The sequence below is a fragment of the Eulemur rufifrons genome, chromosome 7 (assembly GCF_041146395.1).
Source record: "Eulemur rufifrons isolate Redbay chromosome 7, OSU_ERuf_1, whole genome shotgun sequence".
NCBI classification, from domain to species: Eukaryota; Metazoa; Chordata; class Mammalia; order Primates; family Lemuridae; genus Eulemur; species Eulemur rufifrons.
Window position 1 is genome coordinate 216,690,474 of NC_090989.1, and position 13,658 is coordinate 216,704,131.

Sequence of the window (13,658 nt, forward strand, 5' to 3'; positions counted from 1 at the left end):
ATTAGTCAGGATTCTCCAAAGAAACAGAACCAACAGAATGTGTGTGTGTGTGTGTATGTGTGCGCATATATATACACAGGCCTTCCATATCTGTGGATTTCACATCCATGGATTCAACCAACTGAAGATTGGATATAGTTGGGAAAAAAAAAAACAGGATGGTTTCACCTGTACTGAACACATACAGACTTTTTTTCTTGTCATTATTCCCTAAACAATACAGTATATCAAGTACTTATGTAGCATTTACATTGTATTAGGTATTATATGTAATCTACAAATGATTTAAAGTATATGGGAGGATATGCATAGGTTATATGCAAATACTACATCATTTTATATTAATATAAGAAACTTGAGCATCCATCGATTTCAGTATCCTTGGTGGATCTTGGAACCGATTCCCCATGGATAGTGAAGAATGACTGTATATATGGTCATTATATATACACATATGTATGTGTATATATAAAATAAGAATATATATAAGGAGAGAGAGCACAATTGATTAATTTTAAGAAATTGGCTCAGGAGATTATGGAAGCCGGCAAGTCCAGAATTCAGAGGGTAGGCCAGCAGGCTGTAGACCCAAGGAAGAGTTGCAGTTTGAGTCCAAAGACAGTCTGCTGGCAGAATCATTCTTTTTCTGAGAAAGCCAGTCTTTTTACTATTAAGGCTTTCAACCGATTGGATGAGACCCACCAACATCATGTATGGTAATCTGCTTTACTTAAAGTTGACTAATTTAAATGTTAATCTCATCTGAGAAATTCTTTCACAGAAACATCTAGAATAATGTTTGACCAAATATCTAGGACCGTGGCCTAGTCAGGTTGACACAAAATTAACCATCACAGTGTTTTCTAAACTTATCAATACCGAAAAGGCACGAAGAAGAATTTTTATCTTCCCTTGCCCTAAATACAAGCATCTAGGAACAATCTCAACATTTAGTAGCCACAATTCTCAAAATTTCTGTGGTTAGCTAGATAAATAAACAGAGAAAGCTAAAAGAAAAGAAGGATATAATATAAATGCTATTTTAAGATAAAAGATTATAATGTAATATTTCTTTAAAAGGAGAAAAAGGAATTAAAGTGTCACTTCAAATGAATGTTTCTTTACATTAAAGTATGTTCCTTTCTTAGAGATCCTTTAGCTCAGTAAAAACATTATGGAAAGCCATTAAGAAGTTGGTCATCAAGCATTCCTTTTTTGTTGTTGTTCTTACTACTTATTGCAATTTTAGACAGAATCAATTTACTTCCTATTATGAAAGATAAAAGAAGTTAATACAGTATATAACCTCCTGACTTCCTCCCTCTCTCCACTTTACAATATTTGTTATTTGTATTGTTCATTGTTTTACCTTGTGAAGGTTTATAAAATTTATATTATGTATTGAATTATAATTTCCACAGTGCTTCCTTTTAGAGTGTTTGTTTGTTTGTTTTAGATAGGGCCTTTCGGCCGGGCGCGGTGGCTCACGCCTGTAATCCTAGCACTCTGGGAGGCCAAGGCGGGTGGATCGCTCAAGGTCAGGAGTTCGAGACCAGCCTGAGCAAGAGCGAGACCCCGTCTCTACTAAAAATAGAAAGAAATTATATGGACAACTAAATATATATATATATATATATAGAAAAAAATTAGCCGGGCATAGTGGCGCATGCCTGTAGTCACAGCTACTTGGGAGGCTGAGGCAGGAGGATCGCTTGAGCCCAGGAGTTTGAGGTTGCTGTGAGCTAGGCTGACGCCACGGCACTCACTCTAGCCCGGGCAACAGAGTGAGACTCGGTCTCAAAAAAAAAAAAAAAAAAATAGATAGGGCCTTTCTCTGTCACCCACCAGACTGGAGTGCAGTGGTGTCATCATAGCTCACTGCAATTTCAAACTCCTGGGCTCAAGTGATCCTCCTGCCTCAGCCTGCTGAGTAGCTCGGACTATAGGTGCGTGCCACCATGCCCAGCTAATTTTTATATTTTTTTGTAGAGACGGGGGTCTCCCTATGGTGCTCAGGCTGGTCTCAAACTCCTGACCTCAAGTGATCCTCCCTTCTCAGCCTCCCAAAGTGCTAGCATAACAGGCATAAGCCACTGCCCCTGGCCCCCTTTTAGTTTTATATGTAAATATATTCAATGCTCATTACTTTTTCTTTTACCAAGACTTCTAAATGTCTGGTTGTTTTGGAAAAACTCTCAAACTGTGTTTTTCTCTCTGCTCACATATCACAACAAACATCAGCACAGAAAAAGACTTCCGTGATCAAGTATGGGGGGTTTTCCCACACACACCAAGCATCTACCTGGAAACGGCATTAGATCCCACAGGGTGAGGGCTGTCCTCAGGACTCACCCCCTGCCCACCTCACCCCACAACAATCAGTCACAAGTCCAGGCCTCCAGAACTTCTGAGCAACCGGCTGCAAGTTGGAGACACCACGACCCCCTCTTTGTGCCTATTCATTTGCTGGAGCGGCTGCAGAACTCAGAGAAACACGTTTACCCATTTATCATAAAAGATATTACAAAGGATACAGATGAAGAAATGCATAGGACGAGGTATGGGGGAAGGGGTGCAGAGCTTGCATGCCCTCCCCGTGCGTCACCCTCCAGGAACCTCCACATGTTCAGCTATCTGGAAGCTACCCACACCCTGTCCTTTTGGGTTTTTATAAAGGCTTCATTACATAGGCGTCATTGACAACCGTGTAGAAACGTGATTGGACAAAAAGTGCATGATCTAAACCCAGCAAGGCCTGTCTGTTCAGATTCTTCCTGGCCTCTCTGTGCCACATTCCTTCCTCCAGGGTATGGGGCAGGACCCTCTCTGGAATGAGGGTCTTTTGACCAACAATCAGATTAAAGTCCTGCCTCAGGCAGATAAAAAGAGGGCAGGAGACAGAGAGAAGTCGGGTTCTGTTTCCCCGAGGCTTCCTGATTCCGGAGGCCCGCTCCTGAGGCCCAGAGCACCCCAACATTATGACAAGGACTGTGGGAGTTATGAGCCAGGAACTGTGGACCAAAACCAATGCATATGTCATAACACCACACTGATCTCTTAGTTTTGAGTTTTCTCTTGGTCAGCTAGATTTTGTCAACAAATGAGTTTTGTATATACAGTACCTAACCACCACCTGTCTGAGCTGTCAGGTTGTGCCACTGAAATTCCTGTATCCCGGGCAGCCCTCAGTCCCAGGCGCACTGGGCCAGGTGGTCACTGTGGCCACATCCCCCTGTTCTTGTTTTACATACAGAGCAGCCTCTTCCCTGGGAACACCGGGAACATTGCTCGGCTGATTTCTGGCACTGGGCCCTGCTCAGCTGGAAAGGTGTGTGACGGCGGCCTGAACTGTCCCCTTCTGTACTTGTCTTGCTTTGTCTTTGAATCCTCGCAGATTCTTGCTTTAGCCTTGATGTTTAGTAACTTTTCCTCTCCATTTTTTTTTTCAGAGGACAAGATGGACTCTCTCATTCCGTAGACAAAACTCTTTCACTATTTCAAAAAAATGTTCATTCTTGTTTTACATCTTTGAATATTTTTTCTGTTTCCTTTTGTTCTTTTCTCATCTCTAGGAACCCCAGCTGTCTGTATGTTTCCTCTCTCTATCTCTCTGTGCTTCCTCTGTAGTGAACTCCAAGTACAGTGGTCCTCCCTTATCCCAGGGGACACATTCCAAGACCCTAGTAGATGCCTGAAACCACGGGCAGTACCGAACCCTCTGTATCCTATATTTTTTCCTGTGCATGCGTACATGCACCATGGATGTGCTGCACAAACGGATGATTCACATCCCAGGCATGTTGGAGCGGGACAGCTCGAGATTTCATCACACAAGTCAGAATGGCGTGTAATCTAAAACTCATGCACTGTTTATTTCTGATATTTTTCATTTACTATTTTTGGGCCGTGGTTGACTGCAGATAACTGAAATCACAGAGAGGGAAACTGCGAGTGAGGGGCCCACTGTGCTGTCACGCCTTCTCAATCCTGCCCCACACAGTGTTTCCCCAATCAGATTGTGGGCCCCATGAGAACCGGAGTGTGTATTAGTTACTATCATCCCCCCTTCTCCATCGCCCCCATTGTGAAAACCTGCCAAGCCCTTGCTAGGGGCCAGGCAGGGCGTGTGTCATCCACGTGCTGTATCTAATCTCATCTTCATAGAAACTCCACCAAATAAGGTCCACTCTGATCTCGTTTTTAAAGATAAGGAAACCAAAAAGAGAAGATAGTGACCCACTCAAAGACACACAACCATAAGTGACATAGCTGGCATTCAAACCCTGCTCTTCTAACTCCACCCTGAAATTTTAACCCCAAGAGCATGCTGCTTCTCACGGGTGCTAATCCCACTGTATTTGATTTGTGTCCCTTGAGGTTTTGAACAATAAGGAAGTGCTGAAGTGACTTCATTCACTTCTTACTAATTAAACCATTCCTTCAGCCCATTTATGGAATACCCACTATATGCTGAATGGTATCCCAGGTATTAGAAATGCAAAAACATATATGATAGGGTCCCTACCCTCAAAGCAATTCCAATCTGGTGGGGGGAGAAAAAAACCAGACTTATAAACACATAAGTTACAATCTTCCTTGGCAATGTGAAAGTTGTTAGAATCCAAATGGAGTCACCGGTGTTAAAAAGAAAAAAACAAAAACAAATCAAAACCCTGGCAAATAGAGCCAGGGAAGGCCAAGCACAAATGCCTCCTAACAAGAACCAACACAAAAGACTGCAAAACCCACAAGCTTACACAAAGGCCATCACAAGCTTACACAAAAAATACTTCTGTGAGGGCACCTGCCCAGGAATTACTTGTCCAACCTTGGACAAGTTCCTACCTTTGTTATTGATTCTTGTAGCCAAGGGTATTTATCTCAATAATTACATAATCCGCATTTTTCCTTTAAAAACCATAGTCTTCCTTTACCTCCCTGAATACACACATAGTTTATTATGGCACACATACTCCCACTGCAATGCCCTATTTCCAAATAAATATAATCTCCTCTTAGAAAGCTTCTCTTTCTTAGGTTGACAGTAAGTGCCCCAGTGAAAGAGTGGGCTCATTCCCATAGGATCACCGAGGCTGGAGAGACGTGTGAGCTGTGTCTAGAAGGGCATGGGGGTGGTGCTCAGACGAAGGAAGATGAAGGGATTTGCACTGGGGAAAAGGGCACATTCCAGGCAGAAGCGGAGATCTGTTTACTGCTGATCTGAAAGAGAACATATTCTTATGTTCAAGGAATAATAAAAAAATGTGAACTGGCTGGAGGATAAAGTACGTGCAATAGCACGCAAGAGGTGCAACTGCACAGGTAAATCAGGACCAAATGACGAGGCCCTGTGGTTTGGTTGTGCTGCCTGCCACTCTGTCCTTCATTACCATCTGTACCCTAGAAAAGGGATGTTGATGAGTTTGAAAGTTCTTGAGAGGCTCATATGCATACTCAGATCAAAATTTGCATATAACACTCTCTGTCTTACCTCAGTTATCCAGCTGATGATAGGAATATTCTTTCACTTCCAGATTTTTTTTCTAAAGCCATGAAAACAATCAGCGTGGGTAAGGATTGGGGGCCAGCTGATGCTCCTCTCTTCTAAAGAAATTAATCCAGTTCGGCAACCTCTTTCCAGTATGTGAGCAACGTGGAGACAGGAGAGGACAAATATAGAATCTAAGGAAAGAGTTCTTTTATAAAAACACAGTGGCTTTTATTTTTTTGTTTTGTTTTGTTTTTAATTCTGAGAGCAAACTTTCCGGCAGTGCCCTCCCAACAAGGAGTAAATAGTACAAGAGGTTGCTCAAGGGTTGGTTAACAGGAAGGTTAAATGTGTTGACTCAGTTGGCTGTGGTCTTTGCTGAATATTAGAGCCCACGGGACTGCACTCCCTGATTCTGGAACCCACACAAACAACGTGGGTTTGGGATTTAGGAGAAACAACTAAAGGTTTTTAGGGTTGATGTTCATATACCCATAGAAAACTATAGCTTCCTTCCTCACAGTGTCTATTTAAAAATAAAAGTAGCATACTATAGCTTCCTGCTTTATGAAAAATTTTGAAAAAGCTGGGCATAGTGGCTCACACCTGTAGTCCCAGCATTTTGGGAGGCTGAGGCAGGAGGATCGCTTGAGACCAGGAGTCCGACAGCATTTGGGTGGGCAAATGCTAGCAAGACCTTGTCTCTGCAAAAAATTTAAAAAAGAAAAATCATTTTGAGCATACAGTTGGTACACTTTTTCCAGAATAGTAAATCCAGTTGGAAAAAAACAACAATTTGATAACTTAATGTATTGTTTTAAAATGGAAATATCTGGCAAATGATTAAACATGTCCAACTTACAGGCGATTTTCAATAAATCTTAGTGAGAAAGTCCTATTTGGATAGAAAGCAACAAAGTAGTCAAGAGAGGCCCTAAGTGAGGGAAGAGGGAAAATGTGGCTGGAAAAAAACAGAAGAAGGTGGTTACCAGGGAACACATGTCTATTAGTCACAGTAGGCAAAGTGCCTGGGGACCACGATACTTTTAGAGGCCCACAAAGATTATTTAATTTGTATATCTTTGAAAATCAGAAGAAAAAAATGAGTCTATTATAATGAACCCAGCCTGGATTATAGCCATCTTTATACTAGTGTAGTTATAAAATGCAATTTAAAATATTTTTTTTGTGAAGGAAGGAGCCCACTAAGGCAAAAGTGCTTAGGACCCACCAAAGTCCTCATGTGGTCCTGGCAGTTATTAACTATGTTGGCCCAAAGGCCTAAGAAAATACAACCCCGTGGTTAATGTAATGTCTTCAGTTACATTAACTGAATGCCCACGTTTCACCGGCTGAGTGGGCCCCATCTACAGAGCTGCGGGACGTCAGCCCACCTGTCAAGGTGTCTCCAGCTGCCTCCGGAGATCCCTTCCAAGTGCTCAGTATCAAGGCCAATCACATTAATCACATTTGTCTGCTCTGCTCCTTTCTTTTGCCAAGAAGCCACATCGGGATTGCCTCACCAGTATTCCTTTAAATGGTATCTACTTCAGCTTTTCTAGGTGCCGTTACCAAAATTTCAACCCCTCCAACTGCTCACCAGCACTGCAAAACCTTCCATCCCGACCCACTGTAGAAGCTGTGCTGCAGACACCCAGGAGTGGGAGGCTCCTCTGTCCCCAAAGTTGGGTGGTGTGTTTTCACTAAGTCCCCAAACAGCTTTCCCTGCACCTAGAGCCTCTCAAAGTCCCTCGTGTAAATAGCAACTCCAGTGAATTACTGGTCTCTGAGCCTGGGCTGAGGAACAGATAACCGCCTGTCTTCCACCTTCCCACTTGCTCCTCATCCTAGGCATCCAGAGACTTTGTCCTCAATGGTTTATCCTTCCAGGACAATATACACACACACACACAGACCACTTTGGTGCTGCCCCACACAAAGTTAGTATTTGTTTTTGATTCTACACACACACACACACACACACACTCACATACACACACACAAGTAATTAAAGCCAAATATTTCAAAAATAAATATCAACTTTCAAATATTTCAAAAACAGTAAGAACACAGTTATATAGATACGTATAAAACAAACCACCACCAACATTGTTAATATGGTACATAATTAATATGTCCTCTTTTTACCATTTATTTTAAGTTCTGGTGAACAAAATTATCCATCATACCTAACATTTTTTATGTGCAAACGATATTTCTAAATCTGCAGCGAAGAGGTAAAGGAAGAATGCGATGCTGGTGGGAAGTCCAAGTGGTATGGAAGTTCCAGGCAGCTTTGGAGAAATGGTCAAGGAAACTGGGATAAAGTTCACCTGGAAATCAGAGATCGCTGCAAACGCTTTCTCTTAAGAAGACTACTATAGACATTCCTGCAGTCCGGGAAAAGCTCACTTTGCCTGGAGGCACATTCTGAGACACGGATGGAAGTCCGACCCCTCAACCCCTTGCCCCTCCCCAGACACTGGAGACCCTTGCAGCCTCCCTGGGGCCCTATGAAACAGCTGAGGGACCATCAGTACAGCAGTTCTCAACCAGGCCAGTTTCTTCCCTTTGGAGGCACTTGGAAATGTTTTGCTTTTTTAAACTGTTGCCTTTTAGTGGGCAAGGTCAAAGAATGCTAAAAGTCTTGCAAGACGGGAATAATTGAGCAAAAGAAGGATTTTTCTTTTACCTCAAAATATCAATAACACCTCCACTGAGATATATTAATATTTATGCAGCAATTGGGGGATTTGATTGAAGGAACTTCTTTGTTGCTACTATAAGTGTTTCACTTACTGTATAGATGTTAGACATACGGAAGGATGATATTTGATATTAGCTGATATGATTTACCACATTCACTTTTTTGTCCCACAAAAGGGACAGAGATGTCCTCTTTCCATGTTCCCCACAGCTCAGGAGTAACATGGAGGACAAGTATATTGGTCTTGGACTATATTGGACAAGTATAAGGTCCTACCTTACTGGGTAAGGACACAGCTCATAGTGAACTGACCCAAGTCAGTTTGTTCATGCTCAACTCTTAGACTGCTATTGCTAGAAAACAGTAGACACTAAGGAAGTTTGAGGGAGTGAGATTTAGCTATGCTCTCATAATGTCACAGGAAAAGCAATTTCAGACCACATTCTGCCACCCATACAGATATTATTACAAAAACATTCATCAGTCATCACCAAAGAGTTGACACTCTCCTGTTAGTGTAACAAAATTCTGGCCCTGCACCCTTTTGGGTGATCCGATCACACATTGCACGAGTTGCTTGCAGGCAGCAGACAATGACACTTCAGCAGCAGCGATTTCTGTCTTTTAATTGGCACCATTCAGAAATCCTCCTGCATCAATAGCCTGGTGTACGAACACTCAGGTATCAAGCCAGAGTTTAGGTCTCCTTAAATTCTTACAGCCTGGTCCATACAAGAGTAAGGACTCTCTTTAAGGTATTTGTAGCCAGTCCTCATATTTTGAATACTCTTAACATCACCAATGGGAGCTCATTTCTAAGAAACATCATGCTAAGTAACTACGTTTCCTAACCAAGTTGCTAGTTTCTCCAATAAAATCCCTTTTCTTACATTCAGTATGCTGAATAGCAAAGTGTTGGTTGGATGAAGCCACGTCTGGAATGTAACCCTTTCTGATTTAATGCTAGCTGATCACTGCTTGACTATGCATTACAGATTACCTCTGTGGTTTTTGTTTAATCTAAATAGCAGATACAAAATATCACAATGTATATGAAGTATTTTTAAATAAATTATAGTCACTGTAACAGGGTTGCATCTGCATGGGTCCCAACGCTATGAGGGCCAAGTGAGATCTCAGAACACCCTGAGCACCACACAAGTGCCAAGGAAACTTCTGGGGCCAAAGGCCAGCAGGATTGAGCGAGCAAGACCCAGAAGCAGGATGACTCCCTCCTCACTCTCAGTTACAGGCAAGAATTTAGAACCAACTGAAGGGAAAGGAGAATAGAAAGAAAAACCCTGGAAGAAGGGATACCCCTAACGGAGTGGCCAATTAACCGTGAAGAATTTTTTTTTTTTTTTGTGAGACAGAGTCTCGCTTTGTTGCCCGGGCTAGAGTGAGTACCGTGGCATCAGCCTAGCTCACAGCAACCTCAAACTCCTGGGCTTAAGCGATCCTACTGCCTCAGCCTCCCGAGTAGCTAGGACTACAGGCATGCGCCACCATGCCTGGCTAATTTTTTTCTATATATATTTTAGTTGGCCAGATAATTTCTTTCTATTTTTAGTAGAGACGGGGTCTCACTCTTGCTCAGGCTGGTCTCGAACTCCTGACCTTGAGCGATCCACCTGCCTCGGCCTCCCAGAGTGCTAGGATTACAGGCGTGAGCCACCGCGCCCGGCCAGTGAAGAATTTTTTAAAAAATCAATTATTTTGGACTTGGACCATTAATAGAATTTAAAAATTTACTCACAGAATTAATAAATTACCAAAGTTGTTAACAGAATTAACAAAATTAAATCAATCTGTCTGTCTTTCTTTCTTTCTTTCTTTCTTCTATCTTCTCTCTCTCTCTCTCTCTCTCTCCCTCTCTCTCTCACTTTCTTTTTTTGACAGGGTCTCACACTGTTCCCCAGGCTGGAGGCTGGAGTGCAATGGCATCCATCATCATAGCTCACTGCAGCCTCAAACTCCTGGGCTCAAGCAGTCCTGCCGCCGCACCCTCTCAAGTAGCTGGGACTACAGGTATATGTCACCAGGCCCAGCTAATTTTTAAAATTTTTTTAGATATGGTGGGAGGGTGGTCTCACTATATTGCCCAGGCTGGTCTTGAACTCCTGGCCTAAAGTGATTCTTCTGCCTCCACCTCCTAAAGCACTGGGATTACAGGCATGAGCCACTGCACCCAGCCAGTGATTGCATATTTAAGCATATAGGATCTGTGTGGGCTCAAATGCCCTAAAAGTCAGAGTCAAGAATGAGGAATGAGTTCATCTACCTTGCCCAACACCAGCAACTTGGGAGGAGATGCAGGCTTTGATGCAAAGCTGGGACTGTAGCTTCAGAGAGAAATCTAGATGAGGAGCCGTTTATAGAGTGATCCAGCCCTGGTAGCCAGAACAGTGAAACAGCTCAAGTCAAATATGAAATGGAAAAGGAAACAGGTAGCAGTGCTTGGATCTGAAACCTTCAGAAATTTATGTTTCTAGTATTTTCTGGTCTTATTTATTGTCTGTTACCTCTTGGTATGTTTGGCAAAGTGTTTTCAAAAATTCCAGCTATGCTAAGGAAAATCAAGAAAAGTGGTTGTGCTTCTGCCTGGTTGAGAGACTCAGAAGGGAAGTGGTGTTCTGCAGGTGCCAGTCTGTTGATGGCCCGACGGGGCTGGGGTGAGGGAAGGAGGGTAGAGGTTTCCCAGAGGGGACACAGATGGGCTCCTTTCATCTGCCAGATCTTCCCTCATGGAGAGTGTTTATTTCACACTCTCTTAAAATTGCATAAGTAATTGTTGTACATTATAGAAACATTTGAAAGTACAAGTGAAACGTTAAAAAGAAAGAGAGAGAATAATTTGTAACCTCCTCACCCAGTGATAACCATTATTAACATTTTAATGTACACTTTTACAAATCTGTTTCTATATATTCCTATATATGTATATATACACACACACACACACACACGTTTCAAAACTAGGATCACACTGTATTCTTCTTTTGCAATTTGCTTTTATTTAACTTGCTATATTATAGGCCTCTTTTCATGTCAATAAGTTTGTCTATTCCAGTGGTTCTCAAACCTGAGCATGTATCAGGATCACTTCAAGAGCTGGATAAAGCACAGGTTGTTGGTCTCCACCCACCGAGTCTCTACTTCAGTAGTTCTGGGCTAGGGTCTGAGAACTCGCATTTTGAAGAAGGTGATGTGGCCGTTGCTGGCCCAGGGAGCACGCTTTGAGAGCCCTAGTTTACACCATCATGCTAATACTTCATCATATGAATGAATGGGTTTATTTAGCTGTTACCCTCTATTGGGACACTGAGATTGTTTCAAATACAAACATTATAACTAAACCTGTGTTTCGTCTTTATGAAAGACCAGTTTCCTTACACTGAGCCCCAGGGAAGTCAAAACATTTGAAAGAATTTTTACTACCAGGAAATGATAGAGGAAGAGTGATTAGAAGACTCCTGGCCTATGATTACTTAGAGTCCATCACGAAAGGCCAAATGCACTGGGGTTGCAGGATTTATGAAATTGTAGATGGACATAGAAGTCTGTCCATAGAACTTTTTGGCTAATTTCATTGAATTTCATTCATTCTTTTTTTTTTTCTTCTGAGACAGGGTCTCACTCTCTTGCCCAAGCTGAAGTGCAGTGGTGTAATCATAGCTCACTGAAGCCTTGAACTCCTGGGCTCAAGCAATCCTCCTGCCTCAAGCTCCCAAGTAGCTGGTACTACAGGCACATGCCATTATGCCCAGCTAATTTTTTTATTTTTTGTAGAGATGGGGTCTCACTATGGTGCCCACGCTGGTCTCAAACGCCTGACCTCAAGTGGTCCTCCCACCTTGTCCTTCCAAAGTGCTGGGATTGCAGGCGTGAACCACTGTGCCCAGCTGATTTCATTGAATTTCTGACTGCCCCGCCTCAAGTGAAACATTGCTTGGTAAGGAGGAATGCCTCATCTACTACTTAATGTTACATGTGGCCTCAATGACTTAATGAATAAAAAATTAAAAAGCAAGAAAACAGAAGAAAGAAAAAATGAAAAGCAATTTTGTCAAAGAAAATTATTTGACAATGAGAAATGAGCCTCTGTATAAAAAATAAATAAATTAGATGACTTTCATGTGACTAAAAGATTTCTTTTATGTAAAATTTGAAAAAGAAAATAAAAAGTAGCCCAAACGAACTGTGTTGAGAATTTTCAGATTTTGAAATTCAGACTCTTTATTAAATTTCATGAATGGGACTTTAAGCACATCTCAAGGCTAGATTTCATGAACAGGAAATTAAGTAAGATACAACCTAATTAAAAAAGGGACTCAAGGGAAAATGTATCTGTCAAAAAAAAAAATGGGCAAAAATTATAATAGGGAAGTTTACAGAAAGAAACTTAATTTTCAACGTGACAAGTCTAGCGGTAGGGTAGCTTCCAGGCTAGTTAATTCAGTGTCTCAATCTTGTCATCAGGAGCCGTGGTTCTTCAGTCTTTCCATTTTGCTATTTTGGGTCACAAGATGACTGCAGTTATTCCAGGCATCCCATCCAGGAAACATCAAATTCAGAGATTCTGTCTTTTTCAGTGTCCCCTTAGGAGCTCAAAACCTTTTCCAGAACAGCCACTGCCAAGCAGACCTGCTCTGCCATCTCTTTGGCCAGAACTGAGTCACATGCCAACCCCCAAACTAAATACTAACAAGGAGAACAACTCTACCTTGCTTGTCTTAAATTAATGAAGACTTAAACTTAGAATATTGGCTAGGACTGTCTTCCTCTGAAGCATGTGAGGGGTGTGTATGTGTGTTGGGGGATGTTGTATACTCAATACAATTGAGGCACTACCAGCAAAAAAAAAAAAGGGAAGAAGTTAAGTTGGCAACTAATAATGTCTGATGGAATAATATGGGTTAGTTACAAAAGTCTGTCTGAGCCTCAGTTTTGTGATCTGTAGAATGGGACTCAAAATATCTACCATATAGGGTTGTGAGGAATAAATGGGATAGCAACTTACTTAGCACATAGTAAGTGCTCAACAGATATTCATTCACTTTCCTTTTCATTCAAACATGTGTTCAACCACATTTTTTGGAACACCCACTATGCAGCAGGCTCCAGATCAGGCATCAGGGACACGCTGGTGAATAAGACAAACACAATCCCTGATGCTTAAATTCTGCAAGAGATGCAAAATAATGCACAAATATTGATACCAAATAATCAAAATTGTGATTATGGTAATGCTGAAAAGAAGTAGAGGGAGATGTAATATTCAAGGAATCTTTTGATTCTTTCTTTTCTCAATTTAGAGAGCAAAGAAAAGGATAGCATATCATTTCTCTTGAGTGTCAAATAAAGAAGGAAGTGCTCATCATACACAGATCTTTGCCCCTTTAGGCTAAACTGCCTTTTCCAATAGTGAGTGACTATTTGAGTTGTGCCTTCTTTCCTATCTTA